Source organism: Podarcis liolepis, assembly GCF_965112155.1.
Source record: "Podarcis liolepis genome assembly, chromosome: 1".
Lineage (NCBI taxonomy): Eukaryota > Metazoa > Chordata > Lepidosauria > Squamata > Lacertidae > Podarcis > Podarcis liolepis.
This window is the reverse complement of record NC_139554.1, coordinates 30,230,806-30,252,809: the sequence shown is the minus strand read 5'-3', so window position 1 is coordinate 30,252,809 and position 22,004 is coordinate 30,230,806. Positions and strand designations below refer to the sequence as shown.

Here is a 22,004-nt window from a genome sequence, read left to right as displayed (position 1 = left end):
AGAATCTAAACCTATCCTTAAAATCAGTTCAGAAAGGGTTTTGTCTTTCAGTGAACCAGGACTGAGCCGAAACCTGAAACCTCTTGACTGGAACCAAATTGGTGAGGGCTCCTCTCAGCTTCTTCAAGGCTTCTTCCAGCTCTGTGGGTCTGTCTTGAGTCTATTAAAAAGATACAATAGAATCATAGAATTGTAGAGTTGGAAGGGAACCCCTGGATGTCATCTAGTCCAACCCCCTGTACTGCAGGTATCTCAACTAGATCATGCATGACAGATGGCCATCCAACCTTTGCTTAAAAACCTCCAACGAAGGAGAGTCCGCCACTTCTCAGTGGAGTCTGTTCCAATGTTGAACCAGCTCTTATGGTCAGAAAGTTCTTCCTGATGTTTAGTTGTAATATCCTTTTGTGTAACTTCAGTCTGTTGGTTCGGATCTTAGCCTCCTGAACAGAAGTTTGCTCAAAAGTCTCTTTAAAATTAAAATCGGGGTGGTGCATAGGTAAAAACCTCTCAATTTGTCACAGAAAACTTTCACATGAGGCTAAATAAAAAGGAGCTCACTTCCGTGTCATTTTGCTGACTTCCAGCACTTTGCAAAGGAAGCTCTGACTACTATTTTGCCTCAGCGGCTCCCAGAAGCAAGAGGCTTCCTCTCCCCCACTTGACTGGTCAAGAGAACTATCCTGATTCCGCTTTGCAGCTGTGGTTGGACGACTGCCTATGTGTATGCAATAACTTGCTTGCAGAATTGCTGTTGCAGAGATGCTATTCAAGCCGGCTGAATAATTCATGTGTGAATAAATATTCTTTGTTGAGTTGTGTGGTTCTGCTGACTCAGTGTAAGTCAGCATTGCCAGAGCCTCATCCGATTTGCTCATTTAAAGAAACGTCCAGGCCTCCTTCTTCCTGTTTTCAGTTGGGACAGCTGATCCAGGGATTATCGGCATCCTCTGCCCTTGGTCAAACAGTGTGGCCGTGACGTATTGGCTGTGCTTACATGTACAGTTTACCAATGAATCTAGCACATAATAACTCGCTCATCCGAATAAAAATAAAAGCTGTTCTTGACAGAAGAGGCTTTGAATGGATTGTGGCTACTGTAAGAAATCAAGAACTAGCAACTCAGTCTGAAAGTAGGCCAACCCTGGGGTCGTGAATTCTCCTTACTTTCCCCCTCCCCCTTCCTCTGTTTTCTGGTTTCGATCCAGAAGTCACGCTTTGGTTATGCTGGCCTTAAAATACAGCTTTTCACACTTCATTCAACACTTTGCTGCACAGTCGCTTAAAGGAAGCTGTCAGTAGCCATGTGAATGCAGCTCTTGGAAGGAATGCCATCTTTTCCCAAGCACAACACCTGAGAAAAGCAAAACTCAGCGAGTTCTGTCAAGCATGGCACCCTTCTGAGATGCCAAGTATTACTGATATATGCCGTCTTCTGTTGACTGAAAATGAAAAGTTTGGAATAATGTATTTCAGCTGTAAGATCCTTGTGTGAAGGACCTTGTCTCTTTTTTTGATGCTGCTCTGTAAAGCAAAAATACTGCATCATCAGCATCATTATTATTTATGAATAACAACAGCAACTTATCATATCTCATTCTACACGTGCGGATCCTGAGCCAAAATGGTAGTATCCACAGAGACAAGAAAGGTATTTGCAGGCTTGGAGGAATCCAGGGGGATTTGTGGGGTAGGGCACGTTAAGGTCTGAATCCCTGAAGAGAGCCCAGCAAGGACTGAGCATGCTGCGCAGCCACAAAATGCTGGATGAATGTTGGAACAGGGTGAGGGGGGAATAAAAACCCAGAGGGGTTAGGGAACATAGTAGAATATCCTAGGAAAGAGCGGCTGGAACCTGAGTAGGGCTTTTAGTCTGCAAAATTTTGTTGCAGATCCTACATGCTACTTCTAATGTTGGGGGCATCAAAGGGGCACTTCCCTTTGCTTGCTTTTCTCCACTCAAGGGCCCATACTTTATAAAACTTTTTTAAAAAAGATATAAATGAATTATAATAAATTTCCACTGTCACCAGCCCTGGATTGATTGATTGATTTTTGGTAGCCTTAACATAGCTTCTCCATACTTCACTAGAGAATAAGGCTGATGTACCAACCGGGGAGGGTGCCTCACCCCAGACCAGTGCCGGATTTACATATAAGCTAAACAAGCTATAGCTCCTATAGGGCCTGTCTCTTGGGCCCCCCCAAAAAATTAAAGAAAAAAAACCTGGATGTACAGTTCCAAAATATAAGATAAAAACAAATAAAATATAACCTACATACAGAAACAGTTCTAGATTCAGGTAGGTAGCACTGTTGGTCTGGCGTAGTTGAAATATATATATATATGCAGCTCTTGGAATATATATTGTCCAGTAGCACCTTAGAGACCAACTCTTGGTATACGCTTTCATGTGTGTGTATCTGAAGAAGTGTGCATGCGCACGAAAGCTTATACCAAGAACAAACTTCGCTGGTCTCTAAGGTGCTACTGGACAATTTATTTATTTATTTATTTTCTAATACAGCAACAGTGTTATGTGTTGTGTAGGCTCCTAAGATGTAAGTAATGGGCCCCACCTGCTAGCCTGCTCCCTAAAATATCACCATATTCATATCACGTATCACATATATTCAACACAAAAAAGTGACTTGTTGTTGACAAAGGACAGCTGGACACATAAAGGGCCCCATTACCTTCAGTAGCTCAGGGCCTCATCGAACCTAAATCCGGCCCTGCCCCAGACTGTCACCATATCGCAGGAGGGATTCTAGGTTTGCGAGGTTAAAGCAGATTAAAGGTTTCTGTTGCCCTAGCGCAACTGACGTATCCCCTTTTTTAGCATCATTTCAGGGTGTTGAACTAGATGATCCTCATTCAGGGTGCCCTTCCAACTCTACAATTCTGTGATTCTATGATAAGCACTTTTTTGTGCAAAGCGAGGGGGAAATGCATTGCGAACGAACGACTGGCAGGAAGATTGATAAAGTAACACCCCACCCCACCTCCAAGCAAAGGGCGGCGAATGCAGCAAGCAGGCTCTTATGTTGCATAACGGCCTTGCAAAAAGAGACAAGAAATCCCAAGGAATGCTCAGCGAAGGCCGCCTATAATCTCCACGTCAGCTCTGGGGGAGCAGATCAGGATGGCTGCACCATCAAGAGAGACTGGGCGACGCTTAATGCATGTATGCAGGAGGGACCTGAGGCAACCCGATATCCGGACCCTTTCTTTCTCACTCTTTGGCAGCCATCCGGGCGGGTCCCCTCAGGCTTGGGAGAGTTTTGTGCCGGGGACCAATTTCCCATTTACTGCATTCCCCCACCCCCCACCGGATTCCCAGTTGGGCAGGAGGGGGGATTTCTGCATGGCATCTCTCTCCCTCATCTGCCGCACTCGGCTCCCTGTTTCATATGCCGGGGGAAAAGCGCGATGGCTCCTCCTTCCATGTCGCGCCCAGTTTTTCCTTGACAGGCGCTCTCGCCGCTACTCAAAGCCAGAATGGCGGCGGCTGCTTCTTTGGTCTGCTCAGCTGTTGTCCCATAATTCATTCCCTCCAAACACAATATGCTGCTTGTGTGCTACTTTTGTCTGAAAGATTTAATAAATACAGTTTTTTGGGGGGGGGCGTTCCTTTGGGATTGCTTGTTTCAAGCACGCACACACAACACCGCCCCTTCAGGGTGGCTCGAGCCCCTGGAACTTGCCAAGTGCTTTCAGGCACCTCTAAATATCGTTTTCTCGCCACCCGAATCAATCCATCTGCTGAGCAGCCGCGGCCTCTGCCTGGCAAGGGAGCGTGGAGTTGCTCTTCTTTGGCCCTACACCTTTGTTTATTAGGAAGGAAACGTGGCCCTTGCCCAATTAATGCATCCTCGAGTCGCCCATAATATGCCTGCCCCCCCCCCCGGATAACCGAGAGGGGATGTTTGCATTTAAGAAGGTGGCAACGAGAAAACTGAGGCTCGGTTTCCTACACTTTCGATTCCAAATCAATTCTCGCCCAATCCTGGAGAATTAACATTCTGTTAATGTTGCCATGTCACAATCTGTCTCAGGATGTCACCTTCTTTCGCCTTGTAAAGGAAAGCTCACATTCTGGCTGCATTTTGGATGAAATTATCAAAACCAAGTTGTTTTAATCCAGAATAAAATAATAATAATAATAATAATAATAATAATAATAATAATAATAATAATAATAATAATAATAATATAATATCATCATCATCCAATGTGTTGTTTGGGGATTGTATGACAGGAAAACAATGAGGGTTTATGTTCCCTTAATTATAGAAAATTCAGTGTGTTAGAAAGATGGGCCAGACTTAATTTATTCTGGTCTGGGGAAATTTTCAGCTGTTAAAATGAGCAGCTTACACCCAAAATCAGTTTTCTGCAGCAAAATATTCCAAAATATTCCAGTTGCTGGAAAAAGAAGCAAAATTAAGGGATAGCAATGTGCACTTCTTTGATTATACACACACACACACACACACACACACACAGCTTGAAGAAAAGGTGTGTGTGTGTGTGTGTGTGTGTATAATCAAAGAAGTGCACAAAGAAGTGTATAATCAAAGAAGTGCACATATATATATAGGGGGGGGTCCAAGCAGTGTGCAAACACAGAAAGGATGTGGTTAACGGAATACAGTATATGAATTCAGAACAAAGCTTTGTTATGTTATTGTTGTCTCAAGGCTACTTACAGTAAAATGGGGGGGACGACATTTTTTCAAAAGCGCAGTAAACAACAAAGCACTAAAACGGGGTCATATACCACTTCTCAAGATAATAAGAAAATGCCTACCACCCTCTAACAATATCAGCATGATTGCCACTATAAGTTAACCAGCAGTAGTAACCTCCAAACAGCAGAGAAAATTAACAATCAAATGCCTGGGGGAAAGGAAAGCCTTTGCCTGTCACTGTTATTGTAGATATCAGGTGACTCTGTTTTGGGAGAGCATTCCTTAAAGAGGGACCACCATCGGAAAAGGCTGTCTCTTAGGCCTTCAGCAGGATCTTTCTAAATGCCTGATAATGGGCCCCTGTGTTGAAGTTTGGGATTTAGCTGTACTTGGGGAAACTTACAGGAGGAATGTGGGTGAGACATGGGGAGCAAAGTATCCATTGTTGATTTTTTAAGAGACTGGAAATCCATCAGACATGCCGAAAGAACCAACAGTGATCATTAATCCTTTTATCGCAATAATATGTATAAATAGATGCTGGGTGACATATAGAGTGGTGTGTGTACACATATGTGTATGTATGCATTTGGAGTGTTTGCTTTATGTATTCTTTTAAACTCTATTTAAAACAGTAGAAAATAGCAACGGAAAGCTCCTAGGAAGCCGTGTCAATTTATTAAAAGCACGGAGGCTGGATTTGTATATTGATTGGTTATTACTGTTGACTGCATTTTTCTCCTGCCCTTTTCTTCAAGCTGTTTCGGACCATTTACATGCCTCTCTGGGCCTTCTACCCTCCAAACCTTGTGCCACAGGAGGAGCTTCCTTACTTGTGGGAGATTTGAACCTGGCTCTTTCCAATCCTGCTCTTAACATTTTTAACCACTACACCACGCTGGGTCTTAATTAATGATTCATACAACAGATGGGATCTCAGGACCCTCAAATTCTATTTTTATTCTTCCTTATTATCAGAAACCAAGCACAGAAGTAGAGGCTGCTCTGCTGGCTCCCCAGACACAAAAATAGGGCTGTTGTTGACAACAGTCTGCGTGGTGTTTAAATAGCCAATGAAGCGGTCCTGGATCACTTGCGTTGCTTTGAAGCACCCAGGATTTTCTGCACTAAGGAGGAAACAAAGGGCATCCCCTTGGCAAGCATAAGGTAGCTAGATGGCACCGGATGGTACTTCCACTGCTGTGCTATGCCAGCTCGGGCCTTTCCTTGAGTGGCAGCAGCTGAAAAGCAGCATAGGATATAGTGCAGTCGTAAATCTGATTTAACAGAGAATTACCTGCGACCAAGTGCCCACATTAAATCCACCGTAAAGAAAGCATGCATGCTCAGATCATTCTAGCGCCACACCAGTGCTCCAGTTACACTTACATTAATGGAGCAGTGGGGGAAACGAGTGCCCAACCCTTAACAGACTGAGAAATCAATATGGAAGATTGACTCTACATTGGTAAGTTGTAGTAATGGTGCTAGGCAGCTTAGAAGGGCTGGAGGGAGAGAGAGAGAGAATTCTGTTTCTAATACAAGCTCATCCTTCCTTCCTTAGTGCTATCTCTGCAGAGTCAAGGTAAGGTTAAAGCCTAACACTAAGAGATTTAAGGTGTTTGCATTTTTATCCTAAATTAAACTTTTGGCCTCACTCCTCCCAGCACCCGATTAGAGTTTTACCTTCTAAACTTGTCCACATGGCTCCTTATGTGCCTTGGGGTGGGCAGGAGGGAGACACAGCTGTTTTTACAGGAAGGTTATTTTTGTTCTGCCTGGCCTTCCCCCTCTTCGTTGCTTTCCAAGCTTTGAGATCTTTTGGTCAGGGGCCATATGAAGGGTAGACTGCTCAAGCCAGAGCTGCCCACAGGAATTCAGGAGATCAAAGCCTTCAACAACACAAGCTGAAAAGAGAAGGGGAGAGAGAGAAAGAAGAATGTATGAAGAGCACATTGTGGGGGAAAGTCCAACTGTATTTTTTTTAAGCATCTCCTACGGTAGCAGTGGTTTTCAAAATTCCTACCTTCAAGGAAGCTTTAATCTGTTGACTTCCTGTCAGTACCTTCCTTCAGGTCAACTGTTAAAGGATTCTGGGACGTCATTCTAGGGCACAAAGAAACTGGCCAGACCTATTGATCCTCACTGTTGGACAGTAAGCAGAAGGTAGTTCAGTATCTGTCAATAGATATTTGGATGATTTGAAATAGATTGGCAAGGGTCTGTGGCTCCTAATTGTCTAATATGAGCAACAACCAATAAGCTTTCCCCTCCTAAATTAGGTTGCTGAAAAAGGAATGCTTGGGGAGAAATCAGGACAGGATTTTTGTGTGAAAGGACTTGTGAGCCTGGGCTGAGCCAAGAAACACCCTGATCCTTCATGTTTAGCATAAGTCAGTCTGGCTGAGCCACTGTTTTGCACCTGGCCCTGGTTGGTATACCATACCTCATGGTTCTTATTGGGGGGGGGGACCCAAGTAGACCCCACAAATCTGAAGCCTATCCAGTCTGTTCTAGGCCCTAGAGGATGCTGTTCCTGCCTATTGGTCCTCACCTTTATGCCCCTGAGTGAGATGAGAGGACCACAACAAAAATTTCCCTGAACTTCACCCATCTGATACCTTCTCCCTGAAGAAACTCAACATCAACATTTCAGTCTACACCTTGAAGAGGCAATGTGCAGAGATGGCCTATTTATAACATGTGTCATATCTGCTATTCGACAGCCCCAAACAATGTGTGACCTCAGTTTGCCACCAGAATTATAAAGCCCGGGCTTTTGAAACAAACAAATGCTATCTAGGGCGCACTGATGGGTTCTGTCTGTTTCCTTCTCTTAATCTAAGAGTATAAGAACGGTGCTGCTTGATCAGACAGAGGTGCATATAGTAAAGCAAATGTCTTTCCAGCAACAGTCGGTCAGAGCCTTATAAGCAGGGCATGATGGAGACAGCTCTTCTCTGTTGTTTGTCGCGGAGAAGTGAATGTCAAAGGTTTACTGCCTGTGAATATAGTTATTCTATTTTTAGCCATCATGGCTTATAGTAGCTGATAGCCAGGATTAGACACAGTCGAGGAGGATAGGTCTAAGAGATAGAGATGGCAGTCATATCAAAAAATTAGCTGGGGGTAAGCCCAAGAGATTTTTGTTTACTTTATTTTTATTAGTTTTCAAATTACTATAGAACCACAAAGACAGGTGAACAGAAGAAAAATCATAATACATACCAGCTAAAGGCAGGCCATACTACACTTGAACATATTAAATAATAATATAAATACCCGAGTTTAAATCCTGTGCTGCAATGAACTTTCTTGGAAGATTTAAGCAAGTTGTTGTTTTGCACATTTCAGTCCACCCAACCTCAGTCTTTAATATGGGCGTAATAACATTCATTGTCATTGTAGCCCTGGATTGAACTGCAAAGGAAGACTCTCCCTTTGGGACCATGGTTTGAATTATCCAAGACTGTATACCCCTCATACCTCTGAAGGCATATTCAGAGCCTTCAATTTTCTCCCTCCAAAGAATTCTGGGCGCTGTAGTTTGTGAAGGGTTGCTGGAAACTGTAACTCTGTGAGGGGCAAATGACAGTGTCCAGAATGCTCTGAGGGAAAGAATGTGCTTCAGATGTGCTTTGTGGTGTGTACACAGCCTGTTAGAGAGGGCTACCAGTTCTTCCTTGACATTTAAATCACCTGACATCATATGACATCGATTGATAGGTGGGTGCACAAACGGTTGGCCACCTCTGGATCCACTTTCCCACTCCTGTTTTAGTGAGGAAGTGAGCTAAATTTATAAGAACTGCATTTACACAGATATATTCTTTTTTAAATATTTCATTTAAAGACATTACAAAGAACATAAGAAGAGCCTGTTGGATTGGGCCAATGGCCCGTCTAGTCCAGCATCCTGTTCTCACACTGGCCAACCAAATACCTGCAGGAAACAGGAAAGCGGGATCTGAGCACAAGATGAGTCTTCCTTTCCTGAGGTTTCCAACAACTGGTACTCAGTAGCATTAACTGCCTTTGGCCAGGGAGGCACAGCATAGCTATCAAGGTTTGTAGCCATTGATAGCTTTCTGTATGAACTTGCATAGTCCTCCTTGCAGTCATCACTGCCTCCTGTGTGAGTGAGTCCCATAGCTGAACTAAAAGGTCACCTCTTTGAACAGACAGACAACATGCAATATCTCTAATAGGGGTGGTATTTACACCTCGCGCTTCCTCTATTATCTCTCCATTCCCTTCGCTTTTCAGGCGGCTTTCAGGATCAGGAAAATGGTGCGGCGCAATCTGGCAGTTCTCCCACCGGCTGTGAATCCTGGGACTCCTGGGCTGCACATCTTGCTTCTGCCTCCTCTCTCCCCTCACCCTACATGCTTCCCTCTGCTGATGAGCTTGGCACAGATAATGAGTGTTATGCAGCAACAGCTGCAGACAGTTTCCCATCCGTCTATTTCTGGTGCAACGTATTATGTGCGTTTGTGGTGCCGAGCAATATATATATCTCGAACTTCGCATGCTTTAATCTAGAGGGGTCAGGAAATACGAGCAATGAAGGCTCTTATTGTGGAAGGCTGGAATGTGCTGGAATGTCGGCATTGTCAGGCAAGGGGCCCTAGGCAGTGGAAGGTAATGCTGACCTCACTGTCTCACACTTGCTTTTGCCTGCCTCCAGAGGATGCAGCAGAACAGCCTGTAACCCTTTTGTGCCCAAGCCCGGGCTGCTCAGGCTTCTCTTTCAGAATGTGTTCCCTCACTCTCTCTCTCCATTTGTTCTAAGCGGGCAAAGAATTTTCAAACCATCCCTTCCAGGTTATGAGGAATAACACTTTTGCCCATCATAGAACCAGATGGTGTTCCACATAGGAAAATTCCCTGGCATGCTAACGTGCTAACCTATAAGAAATATTCCTCTCCTCTCCTCCCCATCTCCCAATAAATACCTGTCCCTTTCCACTAGAGAGGGTAACAAACAAGGAAGAGAATTTGTCTTAATTTCACAGCAGCGTTAAGAGTTGTATGGAGTGGGAGGCATTTATCATACACAACTGTGCCTGCCTGCAAACAGTGGATGTTTCACGTGCACTAAATAAAACATATCCCTGAGATTCTCCATGCAGGTTAACCTAAAGGAAAATTCGTTTTGAAAGGTCTTGTTTAATCAATAGTCTATGTTCTGCTGGTAGCAGAGAACGAGATGTAAAATAGGTTAAGATAAATCCTTCTGTTGCACCAATCTGTGGTTGCAGTAGAAATATACAAGCTTACACTGAACTCTTAATCAGCTTGATGAAGAGTTATGCAGAGCTTCAACTACTGCATGCCCCTGTGTTGATAGAAGTTAGTTCAATAAATGAGATTACTTCGCCTATTTCAATGAGGGAATCTGTTCCATCTAACGAAAGAATTAAGAACAGGTCCATCCTGTTCCTACATTTTCTGACATCCTGTTCTCCAAACAGTGCCAGCCCTACCATTAGGCAAAGTAAATCAGCCACCTCAGGTGGTAGATGCTGGAGGCAGTGGTGACAGCCTGTGGCCTGTTCCTCCTAAGGGCCAGGGTATTCCCCTTTCCTTGAGAACACAGCTGACCTGGACTTGCTAAACTAGCCTACTGCCTTCAGGGGTAGTGGAAGATGATGTTGTTAAGATTATTTGTAACCCGCCCTTATTTATTTTTAGTTTATATCCTGCCTTTCCTCCAAGGAGCTCAATGTGGAATACCAGGCTCTGTTCCTCACAACAATCCTGTGAGGGATTGAGAGAGGCTGTGAGGCTGAGAAACTGTGACTGGCCCAAGGACACAACAATTTATTTATTTCTGAAGAGTTAACATCAATTTAAAACAAATACAATCAAGAGACTTTCTATCCCATCAACAGTGTTGAAGAAAGATTCGACTGGCAGCCCAGTTGGCTTCTGTATGAGGACTATGGATGGGGTGCCATCTTGTCTGTGGTCAAAGGGAGCAAAATATATTGGACTGGCCTCCCTCTAAGGCCAGAGGCAGCATGCCAGTTCCTGAGGAAGGGCAGAAGAAGAGGACTACAGCCTTTGTGTGGGCTTCTCACAGGCATCTGGTTAGCCACTGTGGAAAACAAGGTGCTGGACTAGTTAGGCCTTTGGTCTGATCCAGCAGGTATCTTATGCTCTTATCTTCACACACAAACAACTCCTACTGAGGGCTGAAATATTTCAGGTGCGTGTCCTAGGTAGGCATCGCATCCTTAAAAAAGTAAAGGACCCCTGACAGTTAAGTCCAGTCGCGAACGACTCTGGGGTTGCGGCACTCACCTCGCTTTACTGGCCAAGGGAGCCGATGTTTGTCCGCAGACAGTTTTTCCAGATCATGCAGCCAGCATGACTAAACTGCTTCTGGCGAAACCAGAGCAGCACATGGAAACGCCATTTACCTTCCCGCAGGAGCGGTACCTATTTATCTACTTGCACTTTGATGTGTTTTTTGAACTGCTAGGTTGGCAGGAGCTGGGACTGAGTAATGGGAGCTCACCCCGTCGTGGGGATTCGAACCGCCAACCTTCCAATTGGCAAGCCCTAGGCTCAGTGGCCACCCGCGCATCCTTAGAGGAGATCAGTTAAAGGGGCAGTTGCCTGCTCTTGGGGTAAGCACCCTAGTGAAGCTTAGGCACCTCCTGTTGCCTCTGGGATTCATGAAGTACTGAGGTCAGCTTCTCAGTTTCAGTTACTCGCTTTTCTAATTCGTAGTTCACATTTCCATATCGTTCTGATTTATTTATTTATTTTAAGTCTCATGAAAATCCATCAACATTTCAATTTAAGTTTCTGCAAATCTACACATGCTCATGGGCTAGTCTTCCCAAAATGCACATTTTTGCAAAGCAATTGTGCATGGTGCAAGCTATTTTCAGTAATATATGCCTCTTTATGGATACCGCAACCCAGCATATGCATTTTTGTACATGTTGCTTGACTGGAAAAACGCATCACAACATTTGGCTAAGTGTGAACTTCAGAGAATGGCTGTGTTTTTGCAGTTCTCATGTTGATTTGGAAGGTGCAAATTAGGTACCAGTAGGTTTGCCTTTAAATATGAACTGAGTCCCCTTTCTCCCCCATGCCTACCCTTTACCTCTTTAGCAGCATGGCAGGACAGCACAAAGGGAAGGAGAACAGATCACAATCTTTCAGCTCAAGGAATTACATTCATGCTTGGTGCTTAATTCCATGGCTGCCTTTTGGGTTCATTTCCTGGTCATCCAGAGCCTCGCAGCACAATTCTTGCTTCCAGTCAGACCGGATTCCCCCCAACTGGTTTCCGGCTGGCCTGGCTGGATTTTGAATGCCCAGAACCTATTTATTGTTAAATTGTGCACCTTTGGGCCTTTTTTTAAAAAAAGGAAAAAAAACCTCCAAGGTGATAACCCTAGAACTCTTGCACAATTGAATGAATGAAGTAAACAATTTGGTTGGAAATCATTCTCTTCTCCTGAATTGCTGATATGTGTGTTATCAATAACACTGGATGAAGGAAAATTGGTATACTTGTTATACAGTATACTGGTTGTGAAAGAAGTCAGTAAGCTCTCCAAAGAATATTAAAAATTGGAATGCTGCAGCATGATTGCTGACAGGAATGAGACCTTGTCATGACACCTGCGCTCAGAGATCTGAAATGTAGTTGCCGATCTGCTCCTGGGCCAGGTTCAAGATGTTGCTATTAGTATAAAGGTAAAGGGACCCCTGACAGTTAAGTCTAGTTGTGGACGACTCTGGGGTTGCGGCGCTCATCTCACTTTAATGGCCAAGGGAGCCAGCGTTTGTCCGCAGACAGCTTCCGGGTCATGTGGCCAGCATGACTAAGCCGCTTCTGCCGCACCAGAGCAGCGCACGGAAATGCAGTTTACCTTCCCGCCGGAGCGGTACCTATTTATCTACTTGCACTTTGATGTGCTTTCGAACTGCTAGGTTGGCAGGAGCAGGGACCAAGCAATGGGAGCTCACCCCGTCACGGGGATTCGAACCACCGACCTTCTGATCGGCAAGCCCTAGACTCTGTGGTTTAGACCACAGCGCCACCCGCATCCCTTTGCCATTAGTATACAAAGCCCTTAATAACTTGGGACCAGTCTACCTACGAGATCACCTTACCTCATATGTGGCCATTTGACCATTTTGATCAGTGGAATTGGCACTACTACAAGCACCACATAATACTCATTCTGCATTGGTAAGAACTCAGTCATTTAGTGTGGCAGCATCTTTGGAACTCCCTGCCTATTGATATCGAGCAGATGCCTTCCCTGTATTATTTTCAATACCTTCTAAAAACATTCTTGTTTAGACAAACCTCCCCTTATGCTTAGAAATGCTTTGGATTTTAATCTGTTTTAGTACAGGCTTCCCCCCACTTATGCACAATTGACTGGTATAGACGAAGCACTGGGAAATAAATAAATAGATCCAAGCCAGGGTGGGTGAAATGTGCACCTTTGCAGGGAGCATAACAGACCTACGAAAAATTTGCATTCATATGAAGACAAGAATCTTGGGTTGCAGGTGTGGTTGGGGGGATGGGGAAGGTCAGAACGAAAGAAATGGGCCTCAGGCTAATGAATCACACCTGGCCAGGTGAGTCAGCAATAATTAAAGCTAAGCTCTTTGAAGGTTTCCAGCATCTGTGAGCAGAGCAAAGCAGCAAAAGACCCTGGGCTGGTAAACAGGGCAAATATGCACCTCCTCATGTGCAGATGTTGGCTTTGAAAAATGTTTCTGGAAAAGTCTTCCCCTTCCAGAAGGAAGGTAATCATGAAGATGCCAGCTGCCGAATTGCATGGCATTTTCTAGAAGTGATGAAAATAAATTTGGTGCCAAAAGTTTGGAGCTGAAAGTGAGACAGCCTGTACACTTTTGCAGAGGGTTGGACCACTACACCCTGCTTATATGAGCATGTTAACGCAGTCGCTAGTTAAAAATCACACCACTTCAAAAGATGTATAGTTCAGTATTACTCAAGGTTTCTTTAAAAAAATATATATATATACATTTTCATTCTGTCCTTCCTTCAAGGAATCAGGGCAGCATGGATCGACAAGTATAGGATTTCTTCCACTACCACAATTTCTCCTCACAACAAGCCTGTGAGGTAGGTCAGGTTAAGAGATAGTGGCTCTCCCAAGGTCACCCTGTGACCTTAATTATCGAGTGAAGAATATTATCATTTTTAAAATTTAGTCTCTGTGGTCCTAGCCTGATATTCTGACACCACACAGGCTGTCCTCAGTTAGCTTAAACTGATGGGCTGAGGTTGACCGGCCCGGCCCTATAATTAGGCAGGGTGGGACAGCTTCCTTCTGGCAGCAGTTTTTGAGATACTGTACTGATAAAGGGCAGCAAACTGCCAAAAGAATTGGTTGGTCATAATGCTGTTTAAAATGTTTTTAGCATCATAGATGGTTTGATTTGGATTTTCAGCCACTGGCACCTACATTTATTGGACCATCTCTGGAGTTTCCGGGTACTAGCACCTCTCTGTATCAGGCACTCCCAGTGCTAGTGCAAAAAAAAACCCCAAACAACTCAGATCAATGTACTGGCCACACAGCCAAGAGCAAAAAGAGAGGAAAGGTAGCAAATTGGCAGGCATAGTGTGGCTATAGATGGAGGATCAGGGCAGCAAGAATCTATTTCTCCACCACATTCATTTTTATAACAGCATGTACAACAAGGTAGAGTTGCCACTGTTTGACTCTGCCCTTACAGCTAATAATTTAAGAATAGATTGATCAGCAACAATTAGTGATTGTATTTATCTCCATGCTGTGAGAGGGTCCACCTGCTCCTTTCTGCATAGCAAGGTAATGTAGAAGAACTCATGAGCCAGCTGGGCAGCTGTTTTGTGGTCAGTTGGCAACCCTACAGCAAAGATTTGTGGGAACATTCAGAGCAGTATGATGAAATGTACAGTAAGAGTAGGATGGCCATCTTTTGGTGGACAAAGCTCTTGAGCCTGCACAGCACACCAGAATTCAACAAAATTCTCCCAGGAATTGAAAAGGGGGGCACCTGGTTAAGTCTCTGTCTGTCACCTAACTGGTAAAGACACAGGAACTCCTGCCAGGCCAATAAAAGATGATGACTTTAAATTGTTTCTTTTGTTCCTGCTGAAACCACAGTGTGGTGTGTTTTCTGCTAGGAAGGGGTTAACTGGAATGAATGTCCTTTTGAGTTCCAAGTCTCCTTGCATTCCAGGGTAAATAGTGTTTTGCAGAGGCTGGTTACCTATGGCAACAGCTGAGGAGAATATTGCAGGCGAATTTTCTGAATCACAGGCTTTCACAGCCCATAAGTTTATTCCGCAATGAAAACACTTCCAGCTCCCCACCTCTGATGTAAGAGGTATGCTTTTTTTAAACACACACACACACAACCATTTATGTTGCAAGCAAGAGGGGGTTTGGGGGGGGGGCAGGAGGCTCAGGGAGAGAAACCCTTGCAGAATTGGATACCACTGCATCAGTTTATACAGCATCTTCGTTCTGACATGGCATTAACATGAGATGCATGAATCTGTAAAAGGGGAGGTGGGGAAATAAGAATAGTGAGTTGTTCTGCAGATGAACAAATCAGAAGTACAACCATTAGCTAGAAGAAGAGGCTGTTGGATCAGGACTGTGTTTCGCCGTTGAATCAGAGCAAACAGCAATCTGCAGGAAACCCGACTGCTGTTTGCTCCAATTCAGTGATAAAATGTAGGACGCGGGGAAAAACCCACTCAGGCACAGAGCTTTAAAGCATGGACCTGTGCCTAGAAACACAGCATAAAAGGAAGTCTGGATGAGCCCTAAGGAAACAAATTTCGTTTTGGCTTGGTACCAAAAAGATTACAATGTCGGCATCTGTCATGTTTGCGGAATACCCTCCCCATACAAATAGGGGCGGTTGACTGCCTGTGCTTGCCACTATGCTGTGTATTTTTGTGTTTTTATGTTGTAAACCGCCTTGTGATCCTTGGATGGGCGATATAGAAATTTAATTAACAATAATAAGGATGCCACCAGAGAGTGGCTACCAGGTCCTCTGCCTGCCTATACAGTGTATATAGCCAGTGTGGCTAACCTGAGAGACTCGGGTTCAAATCCCGCCCCCCACTCAGTCATGAAGCTCACTGGGTGACCTTGGGCCAGTCACTCTATCTCAGTCTACCCTACCTCACAGCGTTGTTGAAGGGTTTCAATGAGGTGCGGAAGGAACCATGTACTTCCCCTTGAACTCCCTGAAGGCAAGGCGAGTTATAAATACAGTAAGCCTTGTAGGATTGTGAAATATACTCTGAGTCGAGTGTGGATTTCATGCTCTTTATTCAGCTCATAGTAGTGAGGAATGAAAGTTCCCCCAAAATATCTGCTTTATATACATTATTTACACAATGGGCCGCACGTGATTGGCTAATTCTGGGATTCTCCTGTAGGCCAATCAGGTTGCGGATTCACTTCTACCTGGAGCTGGATTGGGTGGCTCCTGTGGACCAATCATACTGCTGCATTGTTCTAGGACCAGTGAGACTGCTGTATTCTGAATCCTATTGTTCTAGGACCAATCAGGCTGCTGCCTTTTGGATCCTAGTCAACTCAGAACATAACAGATGGTATAGTGATCGCCATATGGGAGAGCTGTCCATTCCTTGCATTGCAGAGGGTTGCACTAGATGATCTCAGGGTCCATTTCCAACTCTACAGTTCTGTGCTTCTTGGTCTCAGGCACATCCTCACATGCATTTAAAGCATTCTTACACTGCTTTAACCGTCATGGAGAATCCCGAGAGCTGTAGCTTATACGATTGCTGGGAACTATAGCTCTGTGAGGTCAGCACCTTTCACAAACTGGAGTTCCTAGGATTCTTTTGGGGAAACCATGGCCATTAAAGCACTAGACTAAAGCTGTGAATGTGTGGTGTTGCTGCGACAACCGAATCTCTGAAATCCACACCGCATGAAATGATGCCAAGGGCTGCAAGTCACCCCTCCCGCCCCCACAGCAAATGTAAAGGCTATTGCTACCACTGTGATGAGCTGGCTTAATGCATCTCTCTCTCTCTCTCTCTGGAGGAGAGAAAATAATACTATAGTGATCAAGATAGTTATTTTGATACAGAATACGTTGTAAGAAGGTCAATTAATTCTCAACGTCAGCTCAAATTCCTGCAGAAAGCGAAACATAATTTATGGCTATCTCTAACAAACAGTAGCTGACCTTGTATTCTACATCTCTTTACTGGGTGAGCTGTGCTCAGTGTTGTGCAATAACACGGCAAATTTAAAGGCTTGGGGGAAAGTGTTTTCTGAACAGCAAGAGAAGCAGGATATTATTAAAGGAATTTGCTACATTTATCCACCCGGGTTCACAATCCAGGTCATTAGAAAAATTGTATTTGCTGTAACAGGAGGGATATCTCACCCACTAGTAAATATTTAACACTAGCTGCAGAGGACTGCTCCGAAAATGTCATTTTTGGAAGCTTTTTGAAAGATGCCATTGTTCATTGTTGAAGAAGTAACAATCTACACTTGCAGGGTGGGGAGGAGTAAAATGTAACACATTTGTTCTTATCCCGGAGACACACACACACACCAAAGACCTGGGTTGTGGCTTTTTTCCCTGTTAAACTTTCTTTAGCGAACAATGGATGTTATTTCAAAATTATGCACTTAATCTTTCTTTTTCTTTATTAGCTTCTTCCATCTCTGTACGAGAGAGAGATTGAATGTATTGATCAGAATGTGACACATTTGTGATTTCCGCCTCTCCCCCTCCACCCTCTGGCAGCAAATGGAGGTTAATGGGTTAGAATATAGTTATACAAATTACCTAATGAAGCAGAGGGAAGCTGTGGAGGAAGAGCCTAGACATTAGATGAGAAGGGAACAGAAAAGAGAGATCCAAAGTTCAGAAGACAAAACTGGGGACATTCTCCAGCTTTCTTAGGGCTGTCATCAGATTGGAGAAGTCTTGACTGATTAAATCAGATGAATTTTGGTCCATTGGTCCAATATGCATAAATCACATGTCAGAAATAATAGCTTTCTAAAGAAAGGGGGGGGGGGAAACACACAGTACTTTTGAATCTCAGCAGACGCCGTTTTGGAGGTGTTTCTCCTCTGTCACACAGGAGGGAATGCCTCTTTTAAGTAGCGATGCTCTCAGGGCAGGAATTTGGAGTCGATGCCTAGTGCCCTACTCAGCAGAATGAGCAGGTGGGTCCACAATGCAGCAGGCAGGGCTGAGTCTACCACTGGGATGAGTAAGGCGATCACCTAGAGAATACCACCCAACATTTTGAGTCCAAAAAAAACAGGATGCACATCTTCCTGCCCGTGTGAGTCATGGAGCCCCAAAGATGCAGTTTTTCAGGGTCATGCAAGATTGTGGCCCTGAAAAAACACCTTTTGAGGAGGCAAGGTCAAAATGGTGCAAGATCACAGCACCCAAAATGGCCGCTGTGCGCTCACATGAGAAAACGGGATGTCCCATTTTGGGGGGGGGGGACACTTGCAGGATATGCTTGAGAGACAGACCCCTTCCCCTTCCTCCCATTTCTCCTGAGCCCTCCCAGCCATTCCTCTCTGTTGGAGATCAGAGCTATGCGTGCCACAGACCTCTCATATACACCCCAGGCTAGCCTGCTGCACCGGAGCACAGTGCCCCATTGCCAGCGTTGAAGTCAGGTTCGACTGCCAGTTAGCTTCTGTAAATGGAACAGAGGGTGGCACCATCTTGTCCATTGCCTCAGGCAGCAAAATGGGTGGCTATATTTTAAAGTAAGCAAAGTGATCGAAAGAGGGAAGCCATTATATCTAGAGTCTGAAAATACTTAACTGCGCTACTGCTTTTAAGCCTGTGGCCACATTCAGGCCATACATTTAAAGCACCATGGTAACAGTCATGGCTTTCCCCCTCTCACCCAAGGAATTCTGGGAGCTGCAGCTTGTTAAGACAGTTGCTAGGAGACCCCTGTTCTCCTCTCAGAATTAGAATTCCCAGAGTTCCCTTGGATGATGGATTGATTGCTAAACAACTCTGGGCAGTCCCGGGATGGTGTTGCAACAATTGAAACATTGGCGGAATTGTCGCTACCACATAATACCCGTTCTCCCCATCCACTGCCACAGTGTCCTTTCTCTTGGCATATCAAGATGAACAGCTGACAGCAAAGGTTGCAAGGTTTTTAAACTGGGGCAATCAGAATAAGAGCCACGATTTGACTATTGATTCAAAACCCTAAAATGTGTTTTATATAATTGACTTTTTATTTTTATTCTTTGTGTATCATATTGCTGCTTTATTGCTATGGCCAATGGCTGACGCAAATAAAGATTAATTCATACCCATTCTGCATTTGCAATAACTTGATCATTTAGGCAGCACCTGCACTTTGGAACTCCTTGCCAATTGAGAATAAGCAGACACTTTCACTGTACTCTTTTCACCACCTGCTAAAAGCATTTTTGTTTAGGCAAGCCTACCCAGAAATTTAGAAAGTTGAGGTATGTTTTAGTAATTTAACTTTTGTATGTTTTAAAGAATGTGAACTTTTCTCAATTTTCTTGTTTTATCTTTTTGTAAACTGCTTTGAGGGTTGTTGTTTTTTACAATCAAGCAGTGTATCAATTTTATGAAACAAACAAACAAACAAACAAAGACATTTAGTATCTATCCAGCCCATTTCTGTAGTATGTAAATGTCCCATTGTAAACACATTTGAAGAGATTTGTCTATACATGGCAATGCCTCTCACCAGTCCTGATATCATGACATCACTGAGGAATTGCAGAAACACTGGGCTATGCGTTGCAAAAACCATTCATTTTTAGCATGTGCCACTCCTCTTCAGTTAGGCCACTGCTTAGTTTGCCCCAGTCTTTCCTTAGGCGAGATTTTAAAGGCACCAGAAGCAGAATGAACAAGAAGATAAGACTCCATTACAGATTTCCTGGTTGGAGCCTTAGAAAAGAAGAGGGAAGAAGAAGGCATTTTTTTGTTCGGCTGTGTGCATTAGGTTCTCATTTCCCACCAGTTCCTGAAAACAAGTCTTGCTTTGGGAGGGAGGGAGAGAAAAATCACACACAGACACATAACATTTTTCCATTAGCAGAGCAAGCAGGGAGAAGTAATGGGCTGGGGGAGGGGAGCAGTAATCAGAGAAAGGAAAACGCCTGGGCGCCTGCTCTGCCATAAATTGCATCTGGTGGTCGGGTTATTAAAGTGACTGCATTAAAGTCATAATTCAGCAGGTCAGCAGTGAGCAGACTCTGCAATCTCTCCTCCATCATCCCTCCCAAACGCATTTTCTGAGAGGACTAAACCCCAGTGGCCTGAATCAGCTTTTACTGTAGTGCTTAATGACTTTTCTCCCTCCCCCACCTTAAAGGACTTGGGAAGGGAGGGGAGACAGAAAGAGGAAGCCAGGCTACCGATGACATCATTGGCGCTCACAAAAGGATGCTGCTGCCCAGCCCAGCTGAGAGGAGAAAAAAGGAATCCCCACTTTCCATTTTCCCTTGCAAGGCAAGAACAAGCTCCAATCCACTCAAAGCCTTCTGCTTCATAAGATGCTTAATTGACTTGGATAAAGATGAAAAGGAAGGGCGAGATGTATTGTTGAGAGTCTGGTGCACATGTAAAGAAGACATCTTTTGTATTATTTTGATCCAGTTAAGCCAGGGATTCTCAAACCCTTTATGTTTCCCCTTCAGAAATTGCTGTGTTTTCCTGATGTGTAATGTTTCCATGCCCGCCCCATGCGGAAATCCACTGCAAAAGCTGCCAGTTGATCCAGACAGGATCTATTCAGTTTCAACCCTACTGCCTGCTTTTGCTATACAGCACAGTTCCAGAAGTGTGTTACTTTGTGTTAAAATGAGGGACAGAAATCTGGAGTCACTTCCAGAGCAGACTGGGAATTGTCCAGATGCAGATGTCAGATAAGGGGACCCAGCCACTACATATGAAGTTGCCTTTGCACTGAATCATGTTATTGGGTCCATCTGGCTCAGAATTTTTTACTGACTGGTAGTGGCTCTCCAGAGCTTCAGGCAGAACCCTTTCCCAGCCATACCTGGAGTACAGGACACTGAACCTGAGACCTTCTGCCTGCAATGCAAGTGCTCTATCCTCCCTCTTTTGTGTTATATGTTGATCTCACATTGCAGCCTTCCTATATTGCATATAAAAGGTAAAGGGACCCCTGACCATTAGGTCCAGTCACAGACGACTCTGGGGTTGCAGCGCTCATCTCGCTTTATTGGCCAAGTGAGCCGGCGTACAGCTTCTGGGTCATGTGCCCAGCATGACTAAGCGGCTTCTGGCGAACCAGAGCAGCGCACGGAAACGCCATTTACCTTCCCGCCCGTGTGGTACCTATTTATCTACTTGTACTTTGACGTGCTTTCGAACTGCTAGGTTGGCAGGAGCAGGGACCGAGCAACGGGAGCTAACCCCGTTGCGGGGATTCAAACAGCCAACCTTCTGATTGGCAAGTCCTAGGCTCTGTGGTTTAACCCACAGCGCCACCCACGTCCATATAGCATGTAGCATATACAGTACTGTACTGGAGGCTTGCGGCATTGTATATAGCAAGGGAAGCACAGGTGGCATAGCCCAAACAAATGGCTGTCGTACATGCAAAACAGCCTGTGATGTTGCACCTCTTTCCCCCAGGTACAGCTTTCTGCATTCCTAATTTGCTTCCCACGTTTCTGGTTTGTTTCCAGTGGTGTCTCACCTAATTGCACAACCAGCATTGTGGGAACCTGCTGGCTGCAAACAGCCTGAATTACAACATCATCAGAATGGATCATGAAACCAATACTGAGGGCTAGAAGCAGTTTAAGTGTTAGTGCCTTGAGATAAGAGTTTACTGTGGAATCGGAAGTACTCATGTATGCAAGGTTTTTTGTTTTTTGTTTTTGCAGTATTGGCATTGCAGCATTGTCATCAAACAGCAGCCCATACTTTTTACATTTAATCCACATTTTCTCTTACAGCAGAAGAGCTGCTGAGTGAAATGAACTTGTTATATATGTGTAGTCGTTGCTAATATGGAAACTTGCTAGTGCTGTTTTGCAGCAGATAGTTTATCAAGTCTGTGGTGGCATTCAGAATGTGGTTTCTAGTAGTGGTAGCTGTAGGAGTAATAATAACAATAATTTATTATTTAGATGTCCCCCATCTGACTGGGTTACCCCAGCCGCTCTGGGTGGCTGAGTAGCACACCGACACCCCTACTTCCCTTTGTTCCTCAGCTGAGAACAACTTGCCCA

At 44.4% G+C, this 22,004-nt stretch overlaps 1 long non-coding RNA gene across 3 annotated transcripts in view; it reads right to left on the bottom strand.

Annotated features, from left to right (window-relative positions):
• LOC310707234 overlaps nt 1-22,004 on the bottom strand; it is a 100,207-nt gene that overhangs the window by 55,535 nt on the left and 22,668 nt on the right. For all 3 annotated transcript variants that reach the window (XR_014526397.1, XR_014526398.1, XR_014526399.1), the window contains exons 3-4: nt 6,722-6,840; nt 6,382-6,602 (exon numbers count right to left, since the gene is read on the bottom strand). This is a non-coding gene — a long non-coding RNA (uncharacterized lncRNA). The remainder of the gene's footprint in view (nt 1-6,381; nt 6,603-6,721; nt 6,841-22,004) is intronic.